The 15,897-nt window shown below is 44.8% G+C and overlaps 1 protein-coding gene across 5 annotated transcripts in view; it reads right to left on the bottom strand.

Moving 5' to 3' along the window:
- The window catches only part of scaf11 (SR-related CTD-associated factor 11), a 59,114-nt gene extending 49,249 nt beyond the window's left edge, over positions 1 to 9,865 (bottom strand). For 2 of the 5 annotated variants that reach the window (XM_055650702.1, XM_055650701.1), the window contains exon 1: positions 9,630 to 9,865. The gene's annotated coding sequence lies outside the window, so the exon portion shown is untranslated. The remainder of the gene's footprint in view (positions 1 to 9,629) is intronic. The other 3 variants (XM_055650698.1, XM_055650699.1, XM_055650700.1) reach the window with 2 other exon arrangements.
- Between the last annotated feature and the right edge of the window lie 6,032 nt (positions 9,866 to 15,897).

Below are 15,897 nucleotides of genomic sequence, written 5' to 3'. Positions count from 1 at the left end.
TCAAGTATTCACATACAAGGAATTTGCCTTGGTGCTCCGCCCACAAGTAACAACTTGACATGCAGTGACAGTTACGAATGACTCAGAAAACACTAAACATAATTAATAATGAAACATTAATGATAAAACATCATTGATCAAGCATGTGAACCAACAAAATACCAGATCAAAGGTAGGCTACAGATTTTTGGCTGTTGAGTAGAGCAACTACTCGTGGATAAAAACTGCTTTTATGTCTGGCTGTGGCAGCTTTGACAATCCGCAGTCGCCTTCAAGAGGGAAGTGATTCAAAGAGTTTGTGGCCAGGGTGAGAGGGGTCAGAGGTGACCTTACCTGCTCGCTTCCTGGCCCTTGCAGTGTACAGTTCATCAATGGGGGTAAGGTTGCAGCCAATAACCTTCTCTGCTGATCGGACGATTCGCTGCAGCCTCCAGGTGTCGTGCTTGGTGGCTGAGCCAAACCAGACCATGATGGAGAAGGTGAGAACAGACTCCGCGATGGCCGTGTAGAATTGGACCATCATTGCCTGTGGCAGATTGTGCTTCCTCAGCTGCCGTAGGAAGTACATCCTCTGTTGTGCCTTTTTGGCTACAGATAAAATGTGATGGCTAGTTATTTTCCTAAGGAGTTGAAACAGGTTATCTTCGAAGTGGAAGAGGGGGGTTCATTCATAACCAAATGTAAGAATCTAAAAACTTTTTAAAAATACATTATCAAATGAAGCTGGGTTTTGTTGAAGGAGACTTGAATGACATGGAAGAGTAATTGTAATCTTGTGGCAGAGTTTACAGATAGCACTTGTGCAATAGAAGGTAGACACAAAATGCTAGAGTAATTCAGCGGGACAGGCAGCATCTCTGGAGAGAAGGAATGGGTGATGTTTCGGTCGAGACCTTTAGACTGATGTCAGGGGAGTGGGCGGGACAGAGATAGAATGTAGTCAGAGACAGTAAGACTGTTGGGAAAACTGGGAAGGGCGAGGAGCTGGAGAGAGAGGAAAGGTAAGGGCTATTTCAAGTTAGAGAAATCAATGTTCATATCGTTGGGTAAGCTACCCAAGTGTAAAATGAGGTACTGTTCCTCCAATTTGCACTGGGCCTCACTCTGACAAGGGAGGAGGCCCAGGGCAGAAAGGTCAGATTGTGAATGTGAGGGAGAGTTAAAGTGCAGAGCAACCAGGGGATCAGGTAGGTTAAGGTGGACTGAGAAGAGGTGCTCAGCGAAACAATCACCAAGCCTGCGCTTGGTCTCGCCAATGTACAGAAGTTGACACCTAGTACAGCGGATACAGTAGATGAGGTTGGAGGAGGTGCAAGTGAACCTCTGCCTCACCTGTAAAGACTGTCGGGGTCCTTGGATGGAGTCGAAGGGGGAGGTAAAGAGACAGGTGTTGCATTACCTGCGGTTGTAGGGGAAAGTGCTTGGGGAGGGGGTGGTTTCGGTGGGAAGGGACGAGTTGACCAGGGAATTGTGGAGGGGACAGTCTCTGCAGAAAGCAGAAAGGGATGGAGATGGGAAGATGTGGCCAGTAGTGGGATCCCGTTGGAGGTGGCGAAGGTGTTGGAGGATTATATGCTGCATGCGACGGCTGATGGGGTGGAAGGTGAGGACAAGGGAGATTCTGTACTTGTTGCGAATGGGGGGGGGGGATGGTGAGCAAGAGCAGAGCTGCGGGATATTGGGGAGACCCTAATGAGAGCGTCGTATATAATGGAAGAGGGGAACCCCCGTTTCCTAAAGTATGAGGACATCGATGATCTAGTATGGAAAACCTCATCCTGGGGGCAGATGCAGAGTAGACGGAGGAATTGGGAGTAGGGGGATAGAGTCTCTACAGGAAGCTGGGTGGAAAGAAGTGCAGTCTAGATAGCTATGGGAGTCAGTAGGTTTGTAGTAGATGTCAGTCAATATTCTGTCTCCTGTGGGAGACGGTGAGAACCAGAAACGGTAGGGAAATGTCGGAGATGGTCCAAGTGAATTTGAGTGCAGGATGGAAATTAGTCGTAAAGTTGATGATGCCAGCGAGTTCTGCATGGGTGGAGGAGCCAGCACCGATGCAGTTGTCAATGTAGCGGAGGTAGTTCGGGGATAGGGCCAGTGTACACCTGGAACAGTGATTCTTCGACATACCCTGCAAAGAGGCAGGCATAGCGGGAGCCCATGCGAGTGCCCTTAGCCACGCCTTGGATTTGGAGGAAGTGTGAGAAGTCGAAGGAAAAGTTTGTGAGGGTAAGGACCAGCTCTGCTAGGCGGAGGAGCGTATTGGTAGATGGAAATTGGCTGATTCTGCGGTCGAGGAAGAAACGGAGGGCCTTTAGACCTTCCTGGTGGGGGATGAAGGTGCAACAGAGATTACAAAAGGAATGAAAAGCCATTAAATCCACTGCCACCGTTACTATTTAAAGGCTGTTGGAGATAGTCTTGCACATTGAGCAAGCATGAGCGATCTTTAAAGATGATAATCCCAATTTGGAGTGTAGCATTATATGTAGTGACATTATAGCAAAGGTCACATTTTGCCATGCTGTTTAACCCAAATGAAAAAGAGCCTTGCATATTTCTACCGATGAATCCTTTAAGCGTCATTGATTCGCCACCTAGTAACAGTCACTTGAAAAACCCTAGCTTCAACACTGCAAACTCCAACAAGTTCAGATTTATTACCATCATCATTCAAACACCAATAAAAACCCAAGCCTCACACCTTGTGTGTCACCAATTTATCAACCAAAAATGGTAACACTTTTCGACAATATCAATTAGTAGCAGGAAAGGAATTTGTGACCACCAAGACTCCTCCACAATTCACGAAGAACATAACTCATCTGATTGCAACCTTAACTGCATATTCCTACCTAACAGTGACAACCTTTAACCCCTTTGCTAATTAAGAATCTACCTATTTCTGCCTTTAAAATATTCACAGAATCAGTCCCCGCTAGCCTTTGAGAGAAACAAATTAAAAAAATTCACAACACTGAAAAGAAAAAGCTGCATCTCATCCGAGTAACTCCTAATTCAAAAGGACACATTCTTTTCCTGTCCACCCTGTCAATGCTCTCACAACCTTCTACGATTCACGGAGAGTACCCACAAAGGGCAGAATGTGCATGTTTCTTTTATATTACAGTACAAAATGTACAAAACCATGAGAGGAATAGATCAAGTAGACAGAGTCTCTTGCCCAGAGTAGGGGAATAGAGAACCAGAGGGCATAATAGGTTTAAGATGAGGGGGGAAAGATTTAATAGGAACCCGAGGGGTAACCTTTTCATACAAATGATGGTGGGTGTATGGAAGGAGCTGCTGGAGGAGGTAGTTGAGGCAGGGACTATCACAACGTTTCAGAAACATTTAGACAGGTCCATGGATAGGACAGGTTTAGAGGGATATGGGCCAGGTAGGACTAGTGTAGATGGGATATGTTGGTTGATGTGGGCAAGTTGGGCCGAAGGACCTTTACCACGCTGTATGACTATTAATTCAAAAACATACTTGTTAATAAGACTGTATTTTATTATTTCACAGTTATATTAATGTATATTTTCATTTTGATCAACAATTATTGTTGACCCCTGAACACAATAAGAACTTTTACATTTAATCTAAATGGAAAAATCTTCTTTATGTATTTTAATTTAAAATGTTTTGTAGGAACACAATCCTTTTGTGTAACATGGTCCAGGAATAGGAATATAGAGACAGTACTCCTAACATATCAATGGAATTAAATGGAAGTGCTCCACACTCAGACTATTCATCTGCGCTTTCATCACCTTCTTGGAAATGTTCTTTGGCAGACATTCCATTACAATTTAGTGATAACAAAAGCAAGAGTTTCATTTTTAATAGTAATAAAATGATGCTATTCCCGGTTTCCTGAATATCATTATTCAGACTCCCCGCTGGCAATTACTCATTACCACAGGTTGACAAATAGTCATCTCCCTATAACCAGTGTTCAACATCTTCAGCCCCACTCTAACACCAAACTCCCCATGTCATTTTTCACCTTTAAGTTATATTTTCAGTCTCTGGGATGATATTACCATTCCCAGGTCAATCATTTATTTCACTCTTTGAGTCAAATATTATTCTCAGTTTTCAAGCTAATTGTTATGGTGTTTAGTTTAGAGACAGTGTGAAAACCTAGTTCCCGCCAAACATCAGTCAGCCATTCACACCAGTTCTATGTTATTCACTTTCTCATTCACTCCCTAAACACAGAGGCCAATTACCCAACAAACTCACTGACACGTCTTTGGGATGTGGGAGGAAATCGGAGCACCCAGAGGAAACCCATACAGTCACAGTGAGAACGTGCAAACTCCACACAGACAGTGCCCGATGTCAGGATTGAGCCCAGTGAGGCAGCAGCTCTACCAGCTGCACCACTTTACCACTTCAGCATTGAGCAGTTGCATGACAATGCTTGCATTTTTTTTTTGTTTTTATATATTCAACTTCTTTTTATTGTTTATTAATATTGTCTACTGAGTACTATGTTTACATATCTGTTGTGCTGCTGTAAGTAATGGGCATGTCCCACTTAGGCGACTGCAGGAGACTATGCAGTCGCCACACATTTGCGGGAGGTTGCTGGGGAGTCGTCTTCATGGTCTGAGGAGTTCCCACATTCTGGGAATTAGTTGCGGCCTCATTATGGTCGCCAAAATCTTTTCAACAGGTTGAAAAATTACCGGCGACTAGAATGAAGCCGCCATGGAGAGTAGCGAGAATTCTTGTGCCGTAGGTGGGTCACCAGGAGGTCCTAGTTGGTTGCCAGGAGGTCGAAGGTTCTCGTAATTTGTAGCCGGTGCTGACATTGGCTCATTGGGTAAAAAAAAAAGGTAAGCAGTAGTTCTCAGAACCAAGGATACGTTAAATGTCCGCCGAGCTTCACAGCCGTGTTTCTCTGGCTTCTTAAAAGTTGTCTCCACTCCTTCTCCCCCCCTCCCCCCCCCTCTTTTAAAAGACTTGAATTTCATTGGCTCATTGGGGGAAAAAAAACCGTAAGCAGTAGTTTTCAGAACCAAGAATAATCGACCGTTAAGTTAAATGTCTGCCGAACTTCACAGCCGTGTGTATCTCTGGCTTCTTAAAAGTTGTCTCGACTCCTTCTCCCTCCCCCCCCCACTTCTTTTAAAGGACGTATCGTACACTGTACTAGCCATCTTAATCACAGCGCCAACCTTCCTGTTCATCGCGGTGTGTGTCTGTATGACCTTGGCTTTGCACCGTGTGAATTTCAGACAGTGCTCCCCCCATTTGCCCTGCCCCCCATCGTGTGTGTATGGTGTGTGTGTGAGTGTGAGTGTGTGTGTGTGTGTGTGTGTATGTGTTCCACTCTCACAGTCGCCGTTCCAGTTGCCAGTTTTTCAGGCGACTGCCGCAACTTGGCAGACGCCTGAAAAATCGCCAGTGGGACAGGCCCATAAGGAGGAGGCTGTTCCACTGGTACAAACGTCTGCTGGCACAAGTTAACTGGCAAATCAAATTACCAGGGTTATAAATGAGAATCTGAACTAAACAACGTAGAGGAGGGTTCAGGTAAGCGAAAAATTAAAAAAGTTAGAAAACTGATAAGGAGATAACATTGCGTAAAGAAATGAACAATGATAAGAGTTTCAGGAAGGGATAGAGGATAAAAAAACAATCATGCCTACAGTTAGTCAGAGCAGGAAAAAGTGGAAATAAAAGAATCAGATTAAACCATCCATTTCTGAATGCACACAGCACTCACTCATTGGAAGAAAGGCACACCGATGACAAATATAAATAAATGGGTACAATCAAAGAAAGATGGCTGCAATGAAAAAACAAAGAACTGCAGATACTGGTTTATGCAAAAGCATACCAAGAGCTGCGGGTCAGGCAGCATCTCTGGCGGACACGGATAGGTGACGTTTCAGGTCGGGACCCTTGACTAAGGTTAAGAGTTGAATATTTCAGGACACTTCACTTTTAGAAATGGGACCATCAGAGGGTGGTCAAAAAGGCAATACTGAGAAAAGATTTTGGCTTGCAAAATCAAGAAGGGGAATCGCTTTGGGTGAAATTAAGAATAGTAACAAGAAAAAGCATTTTGGGAACTCTCCCAGACAATAGTGGTAATGTCAGGTTCAGTTTAAATCAAGAAATTAGAATCAAACATTACAATGGCTACAAAGTATCCACTGGGACTTACATAGTAGTGGCGCAATAGTGGTGGAGTGTAAAGGGTCTTGACCCGAAACGTCACCTATCCATGTTCTTCATGGATGCTGCCTGGCCTGCTGAGCTACTCCAGCTTTTGTGTCCTTTAATTTGTACGTAGCTTGGGAAAGCAAATTTGCCGTAAAAATATGGAAGACCATTTCACAGAGTGCACATGAGTGAATGGGAAAATATCAGAATTTAGTAAAGCACCAAAAAACTGATAACTAAAGGAAATGTAGACTGTGAAATTAATCTAGTGAGAAACACAAAAAGCATGTATAAGCTTTTACTTTATGAAGAAAATAGCAACAGCTGACTGGGGTCCTTTATAGGCTGAGACTGGAGAAATTATATTAGGGAATAAGGCAATGACAAAAGATGTAGAAAACATTCATTAAATAGTGAGAACAACAGGTCTGGAGACATTGAGAAGCTGAAAGAAATTAGTGTCGTTTTCCAGATTTCCACTGAACCATTCAATTCCCATAGAATGGAAGGTGGCAACTGCAACCACATTTACAGAAATGGTTAAAGAAAATGTGGAATTATAAACATGCTAGGCACATATCAATAATAAGGAAAATGTTATAATCTATTATTGATAACGACGGACTACAGGAAAAACGGCAGTTTAGGTCGAGAAATAAGGAGAGTAGATGGAAAGCTGGAAAAATATAAATTCATCTATTTTTCCAGAAGAAATAGAAAAGCTGAGTTGCTTTAAAACATCGAAAGGTTGAAAAGCATGTTTGGGAAATTAAAATGCAAGTGTGACTGGAATTTGAAAGCAACATGGTACGCAGCATAAAGATTTGAATGCAAGCATACAACGTTACTGCAGTTACTACAACATTATGTACAGTGCCCTCCATATTGTTTGGGACAAAGACCTATCATTTATTTATTTGCCTCTGTGCCTCAATTTGAGATTTGCAATAGAGAAAATAAAAAATCACACGTGGTTAAAGTGCACATTGTCAGATTTTGTTAAAGGGTATTTTTATACATTTCACCATGTGGAAATTACAGCTGCGTTTATACAAAGTCCCCTCATTTCAGGGCACCATAATGTTTGGAACACATGGCTTCACATGTGTTTGTAATTGCTCAGGTGTGTTTAAAAGCCTCCTTAATGCAGGTATAAAGAGAGCTCTCAGCACCTAGTCTTTCCATCACCTTTGGAAACTTTTATTGCTGTTTATCAGCATGAGGACCAAAGTTGTGCCAATTAATGTCAAAGGAGCCATTATGAGATGGAGAAACACGAATAAAACTGTTAGAGACATCAGTCAAACTGTAGGCTTACCAAAATCAACTGCTTGGAATATCATTAAGAAGAAAGAGAGCACTGGTGAGCTTACTAATCGAAAAGGGACTGACAGGCCAAGAAAGACCTCCACAGCTGATGACAGAAGAATTCTCTCTATAATAAATAATCCCCAAACACCTGTCCGACAAATCAGAAACACTTTTCAGGAGTCAGGTGTGGATTTGTCAATGATCACTGTCTGCAGGAGACTTCATGAACAGAAATACAGAGGTTACACTGCAAGAAACAAACCACTGGTTAGCCGCAAAAAATAGGATGGCCAGGTTACAGTTTGCCAAAAAGTACTTAAAAGAGCAACCATAGTTTGGGAAAAAGGTCTTGTGGACAGATGAGACGAAGATTAATTTATATGTGATGGCAAGAGCAAAGTATGGAGGAGAGAAGGAACTGCCCAAGATCCAAAGCATACCACCTCATGTGTGAAACACGGTGGTGGGGGTGTTATGGCCTGGGAATGTATGGCTGCTGAAGGTACTGGCTCACTTATCTTAATTGATGATACAACTGCTGATGGTAGTAGCATAATTAATTCTGATATGCATAAACACATCCAATCTGCTCAAGTTCAAACAAATCCTTCAAAACTCATTGGCCGGTGGTTCATTCTACAGCAAGACAATGATCTCAACCACACTGCTAAAGCAACAAAGGATCAATTCTTGAGTGGCCAAGTCAATTGCCTGATCTGAACCCAATTGAGCATGCCTTTTATATGCTGAAGAGAAAAGGGGACGTCCCCAAAACAAGTATAAACTAAAGATGACTGCAATACACGCCTGGCAGAGCATCACCAGAGAAGCCACCCAGCACCCAGTGCAACAAAATACTAAATATGACTACTTTCATTTACATGACATTGCTGTGTCTAAACATTATGGGCCCTGACGTGGGGGGGACTACTCGGTGAAACTAAAATGTATAAAAATTGCCTTTATTAAAATCTGACAATTTGCACTTTAACCACGTGATTTAAAAAAAATTACAAATCTCAAATTGAGGAGTACTGAGAAATAAACAAATGAGGGGTCTTTGTACCAAACATTATGGAGGGCACCATACATGAGCGATCTCCCAATGCAAGGAAGGATACACTTAAAGATGGAGGAAGAGCTAGATTAATTCCTGGGATGGGTGGTTTTACTTATAAGGAGAGGCTTGATCCTACTTACTCATTCGCCTCATCAACCATCATTCTAAAATTGTGCATTCAATGGGTTATTTCTCTCCATCACATTTTTTGATTACCTCCCATCTCCAGGATTATAATATTTTCTCCATCTTTGTTTGTTATTTTAGACCCATTAAAACGTATGGAACACTTTGCCCGTTCAATTTATGGTGGCAAAAATAAATCCCAATTTTCAGAGAAACAACGAACTGTAGATGCTCGATAATATGTGTCCCATTTTTGGAAGCAGGTTACAACTCATATTTTTTTTTCATCCTGATACATAATAAAAACCCAGCAAGAATGTCTCTCCAATACTCGTATTTTTTTTTAGCAAATGCCCCTGTAACCCTTTTACCAATTAAATCTGTGTCCTCCAGTGACTTACATAATTGCTAAGAGAAATAGGTCAGAGCTGTTGATCTAGCCCATGCCTCACATTATTTTACACACTTTAACCTAATTTTAAACCCACAGAACACGTACAGCTTAGAAACATCACCCTCCAGTCTTGGCGACACCTCCACTGTTATCAGACACCTCCTGCGGCGTGTTGACCACCCAAGTGCACACAATGCTCATTATTACTCAGTTCGGACACATTATCGCTCACTCCTCGGCCAGATCGGTTATTACTCGCGGTGTTGTTTACTCGCTGCCCAGTGAAAACAAACACTGGCCTTTCTCTGCCCGCAGGACTGGCACTGTCTCCTTCCCTCCTGGGACCCGCGGCTCTGCTGCCGACCCCCTCGGCCCGGCCCGGCCCAGCCATCTCCCCTGGTCCGGGATACAAAATGGAGGGCCGGTCGGTCGGCCTCCCTCCCGCCCGCCTGCGCCGGGAACAACAGACCCGCTCCCTGGGCCTCAGGCCCGAGGCCGCCGCCGCCGCCGCCACTCACGCACTTGGTAAAGGCCCGGGCCCCGCTCACCCACCTCAGTCCGGCCGGGCCGCGCTCTCTCCGCTTCACCACAGACCCCGCCACTCATGTGATCATCGTCTCCGCAACTGCTTCACCGCCAACTCGCTCCGAGTCCAAGACCGAGAACAAATCCGAGTCCGCCGCCCGAATCGCCTGAGAAAGTCGCTCTCTCACTGCGGAAGCGCCGGGCCCGAGCCTCACGTCCACATGTCGCTGGGGGAGGGGCAGCGGCGGCTCTTCCCACCCGCGCGGTGGCGCTACCGTCCTCCACAATGCTCCTCCCACCCGCGCGGTGGCGCTGTAGCCCTCCACAATGCTCCTCCCACCCGCGCGGTGGCGCTGCAGCCCTCCACAATGGTCCTCCCACCCGCGCCGTGGCGCTGCAGCCCTCCGCAATGCTCCTCCCACCCGCGCGGTGGCGCTACCGTCCTCCACAATGCTCCTCCCACCCGCGCGGTGGCGCTGTAGCCCTCCACAATGCTCCTCCCACCCGCGCGGTGGCGCTACCGTCCTCCAGTGGCGCTGCCGTCAGCCTGTGATCCCCTCCACAGCCTGCAGTGCCGGACCGACCTCCGGGTGGCGCTGCCGTCGCCCTGTCGGACTTTCCCGCCTGTAGTTTGTGAGCGGCCGCAGGGTGGCGCATGGGGAGCACAACGCAGGCAATGCGGGCACCAAATGCTCTAGAGGATAAGGGGAGGTGCAACGAGATGTGGGTGTGTTTGTACATCAGCCACTTAGCATGCAGGTCCTGCAGGCAGTGAAGAAAGCTAATGGCCTGTTGGTCTTCATTGTAAGAGGATTTGAATATAGGAGCAAGGAGATCCCACTGCAGTTTTACAGTGAGACCACATCTGGAGTATTGTGTGAAGTTTTGGTTTCCAAATTTGAGGAAGGTCATCCTTGCTATTGAGGGAGTGCAGCGCAAGTTCATGAGGTTAATCCCCGGGATGTCAGGACAGTCATATGTTGACGGAATGGAGCGGTTGGGCTTGTTTACGCGGGAATTTAGAGGGTTGAGAGGGGATCTTAATGAATCATATAAGATTATTAAAATTCTGGTGGCCGATTGGGAAAGGGGGAGATGCAGCGAGACCTGGGTGTCATGGTACACCAGTCATTGAAGGTAGGCATGCAGGTGCAGCAGGCAGTAAAGAAAGCGAATGGTATGTTAGCTTTCATTGCAAAAGGATTTGAGTATAGGAGCAGGGAGGTTCTACTGCAGTTGTACATGGTTTGGTGAGACCACACCTGGAGTATTGCGTACAGTTTTGGTCTCCAAATCTGAGGAAGGACATTATTGCCATAGAGGGAGTACAGAGAAGATTCACCAGACTGATTCCTGGGATGTCAGGACTATCTTATGAAGAAAGACTGGATAGACTTGGTTTATACTCTCTAGAATTTAGGAGATTGAGAGGAGATCTTATAGAAACTTACAAAATTCTTAAGGGGTTGGACAGGCTAGATGCAGGAAGATTGTTCCCGATGTTGGGGAAGTCCAGGACAAGGGGTCACAGTTTAAGGATAAGGGGGAAATCCTTTAAAACTGAGATGAGAAGAACTTTTTTTCACACAGAGAGTGGTGAATCTCTGGAACTCTCTGCCACAGAGGGTAGTTGAGGCCAGTTCATTGGCTATATTTAAGAGGGAGTTAGATGTGGCCCTTGTGGCTAAGGGGATCAGGGGGTATGGAGAGAAGGCAGGTACGGGATACTGAGTTGGATGATCAGCCACGATCATATTGAATGGCGGTGCAGGCTCGAAGGGCCGAATGGCCTACTCCTGCACCTAATTTCTATGTTTCTATGTTTCTATTAAGGGATTGGACACGCTAGAGGCATGAAACATGTTCCTGTTTCTGGAATCCAGACCAGGGGTCACAGTTTATGAATTAGGGGTAGGCCATTTAGAACGGAGATGAGGAAAACTTTTTTCACCCAGAGAGTTGTGGATCTGTGGAATTCACTGCCTCAGAGGGAGGCCGATTCACTGGATGTATTCAAGAGAGAGGTAGATTTAGGTCTTAGGGCTAAAGGAATCGAGATGTGGGGAAAAAGCAGAAACGGGGTAGTGATTTTAGATGAACTGCAATGATCATATTGAATGGCGGTGCTGGCTCGAAGGGCCGAATAGCATACTCCTGCACCAATTTTTCTATGTTTTCTATAGGCTGGACGTAGGAAAGTAGGCATGATTGCAATTGAATCTTTAGAAAACCATTGATATTAGGATTACAACGCAAGAGGACACAAATCATCATCAGTGGTTAGGTTGGAGCTTTCAATACATTCCTCAATATTCAGTATGTTACAATTCACCCTCTGGCCCCCAATTGGATTTCCTATTTGAACATTTGAAAGAAATCTAGTCATATCGATTCGGCAACTGGTGGAGGCAGCATTACATTACTTGCTTCATTAAGCTTGTCATGTTGTTGAAAATAGCACTTTGAATACATCAAACCATTCCAAAGTGCTGCCTTTATGTATCCCTGTTAATTTTTTTAATTTACTCAAATCAAGTTAGACGTCACTGTTAATCGTTTCCTCGTAATGTTTACTCGTGCAATTAACAAATGCTGGTGTACAAGTGAAAGCTTCCCTTCACTTTGGACAGTGTCGTGTTTAATGCCCATTGTTTAAAACAAGCACTTCCAACAGTGCAGCCTTCCTTCTACATAGTGTGGTCTTAAAATGACAAATTAAACATTTTAATAATCTAAATGTTGGGAATCGCTGCTGCACAATTTACACAAGCATTTCCTTCAATGGAAATATTGATTTTTTTAAACAATGGTACACTAAAAATGTAATCTTTATTTTAAAATTTGTGTGATCGTTATATTTTTGTAAGAAAGTCGAGGATAACACAAAAAGTATAGCAAATCAATGTGCAGACAATCAAAAATCACAGTTACTGTAATTGCCACCTTAGGGATGATAGAACAGTTTATTAAAAGTAAAATTCATTGATTTAATTATATTTGGTTTATTACTGTCCCAGGTATCAGCATACAATGGAAAGTTTTGATTGTGTGCAAGACAGTCATATTATATGATACATTAATAAAATCAAGCTACACACAGGTATAACAAGCAGTGTAAAGAGAAAATTACTGGGGTGCAGAATATAATAGTACAGCATAATAGCATTACAATTATTGAGAAAAATTGCAAGGTCCACAAGAGGTAAATGGAAAATTGGGATTACACCCTTGCTTATGGAAGGACTGTTTAGCAGTCTGATAGCAGTAGGGAAGAAGCTGTTCCTGAATTTGGCGGTACAGGTATAAGCTTTTAAGGTTTTGGTCTTCTGTTCGATGGGGGAGAGGAGAAAAGGGAAAGACAGAAGTGAAATTGGTCCTTGATTATGTTGGTAGCTTTCCCGATGTAGCATGAAGTGCTGATGGAGTCGATGAGGGGCTGGGGGGGCAGGGAGACTGATTTGAGAGATGGATTGGTCTACATTTACAACTCTCTGTGTTTTCTTGCAGTCTTGTTAGTTTAGCTCAGAGATACAGCGCGGAAACAGGCCCTATGGCCCACCGAGTCCATGCCGACCAGCGACCCCCACACACCAACTCAAACCTACACATACAAGGGACAATTTACAATTATAGAATGCCAATTAATCTACAAACCTTTGTGTCTTTAGAGTGTAGGAGGAAACCAGAGATCCCAGGGAAAACCCACGCAGGTCGCGGCGAGAATGTACAAATTCCGTACAGACAAGCACTCGTAGGATCGAACCTGGTTCTCTGTCGATGTAACACAGCAACACTACCACTGCACCACCATATCGCCTTGGTCAGATTTATTGCCCAATCAAGCTGTGATGCATGCTGATAGGATGCTTTCTAGGTGCATCTGTAGAAGGATTCATTGGAGATATGCCAAACTTCCTTGGTCGTCTGAGAAAGTAGAGGCATTGGAGTACTTTCAGTATGGCTGGTCCAAGGCAAATTATTGATGATACTCACGCCTAGGAACTTGGAGCTCTCGAATATTTCTATCACAATCATTTGTCATCGGAAAACTGTGAACAGAGGTTGTAGTTGATTTGATTGCCGACTATTCTAAGTATTATAGATAGGAAAGGTTTAGAAGAATATGGGCTAAATAGGTACAATATGGACCTACTTGGGTTTTCTCTGAGGTCTGGTTTCCTCTCACCATCCAAAGACATACAGGTTTGTAGGTTAATTGTCTTGGTATAATTGTAAATTGTCCATAGAATGTGTAGGATAGCGTTAGTGTGCGGGGATCGCTGGTGGACGAGGACTCAGTGGGCTAAAGGGCCTGTTTCCACGCTGTATTTCTAAATAGGGCAGCACGATAGCACAGCGATAGAGTTGCTGCCTTACAGCGCTAGACATCCAGGTCCTATCCCGACTACTGGTGCCAAAGACTTGTAAGTTTGTAGGTTAATTGGCTTCTGTAAATTGCTCCTAGTGTGTAGGATGCAAAAGTGGGGTAACATTGAACTAGTGCAGGGGTGACCGATAGTCAGCATGGACTCAGTGGGCTGAAAGGCCTATTTGCTCTGTGTAAAGGGCCTGTCCCACTTTCACGACCTAATTCACAACTTTTTTTACTTGTGGACATTTTTCATCAAGCTGGAAAAACTCCGCAACCTACTTGGTGCCACGAGTACCTACAACTAGCATCACGACCTTCTACGACCTCGTGACGACCATGCTGCGAGTGTGAGTCAACGGCAAACTCGGCAGAGGTCGTGAATTAGGTCGTGAAAGTGGGACAAGCCCTTAACTCTAAACTAAGATAATGTTTAATCTTGAGGAAATGCCTAAGAAGCAGATGTGACTCAAACAGCCAACTACAAAAGAACACAAAGTGCTGGAATAACTGAACGAGTCAGGCAGATTCTCTGAAGAACATGGAAAGGTGACTTTTTGGGTTGGGCCCTTCTTCAGACTGATTGTAAGGGAGGGGGAGAATAAAGCTGGGAGAGAGGAGAGGCAGGACAAAGCATGGTAGGTGATAGGGGATAAGGGGAGGGGGGGGTTTTGATAGGTAAAAGTTTTTGGGGAAAAGGCCAGAGACTAAAACAGAAGGTGTAAGAGAGAAGGATTGAAGAGTTGCAAATTGTGAAACAGGAGGAAGGAAAGTAGAAGTGGGCAGGGAAGGGGAGAAATGGGTGCAAGTCAGAATCAGAATCACACTTTATTCGCCAAATATATTTTGCAACAAACGAGGAATTTCATTGGCCAGGTCAGTCATACAATTAAAAGCAACAGATTACTCAAAAAACCACACTTTAACGAACATCCACCACAGTGACTCCTACACATTCCTCACAGTGATGAAAGGTGAAATAAAGTTCAAGTCTCTTCTGTTCTTCCTCGGTCGTGGTCCTCGAGCCTCCGTTGACGGGACGATCTTGACTCCAGTAGCCGGCGGCGTTCGGGCCCTCTGCGTCGAGGCGATCAGCTCCCGCGTCGGGGGGATGTCAGCTCCCCCACGCCAAGCGATCGAACCTCGGGTCGGGGCTGGTTGGAGCTCCCGACTAGCCTCACCTGACGCACGAGTCTTTGGTGTTGGTTCTGCGGTGGTTGCGGTGGGAGCGATCCCAGGTAAGGGATCAGCTCCAATCTTAAGTCCGCGCCCCGCGGTGGGGCTCACGACAGTCCGAGGAGGTTTCCAGCTCCATCGATGAAAGGCCGCAGAGCGCTCGGAGAATGTGATCCGAAAATTGATCACATCTCCAGGAAGGTAAGAGCTTGAAAAAAAGTTTCCCCCGATCCCCTCCTCCCCCCCCCCCCCCCACATAAAACAAACTGAAGAACATTAAAACAAACTTTTAACGCAATAAAAAAAAACAAAAAAGAAAGAAAATACGAAGAGAGTGCCGTCAGGGCAGCCATCTCCCCAGCGCCCCCTGGTGGGGCAGGGGAGGTGGGGAGTCCAAGTGAGGAAGTGCGGATATGGAGACGGGGTATTGTTAGAGGCCGCCTAAGACTGGAGAATTCAATGTTCATAGGTTTGGGTTGTCGGCTACCCTGTGATGAGCTACAACCTTGTGATTCATTTAAATTACCGCCAGATGGCGTCAAACATCAGCAGAATGCAAAGAATCCCCGAGGAAAGCTGACAGTAACAAAACCAAGACTTCCACAGACTTGTCCTCCCATAAAGACTCCTGCTAATGTGCTGCTGCATGCTGGGCCTCTGCTGAAGCTGCTGATTTTGTTGAAAGAAACTCAGTTAAAAAAAAGGGTCAGAATGTCTGATCTACAAACGGGCAGTTTCCTTCCCCCAGCA

Source organism: Leucoraja erinacea, chromosome 19 (genome assembly GCF_028641065.1).
Source record: "Leucoraja erinacea ecotype New England chromosome 19, Leri_hhj_1, whole genome shotgun sequence".
NCBI classification, from domain to species: domain Eukaryota; kingdom Metazoa; phylum Chordata; class Chondrichthyes; order Rajiformes; family Rajidae; genus Leucoraja; species Leucoraja erinaceus.
This window is presented reverse-complemented; position numbering and strand designations above follow the sequence as displayed.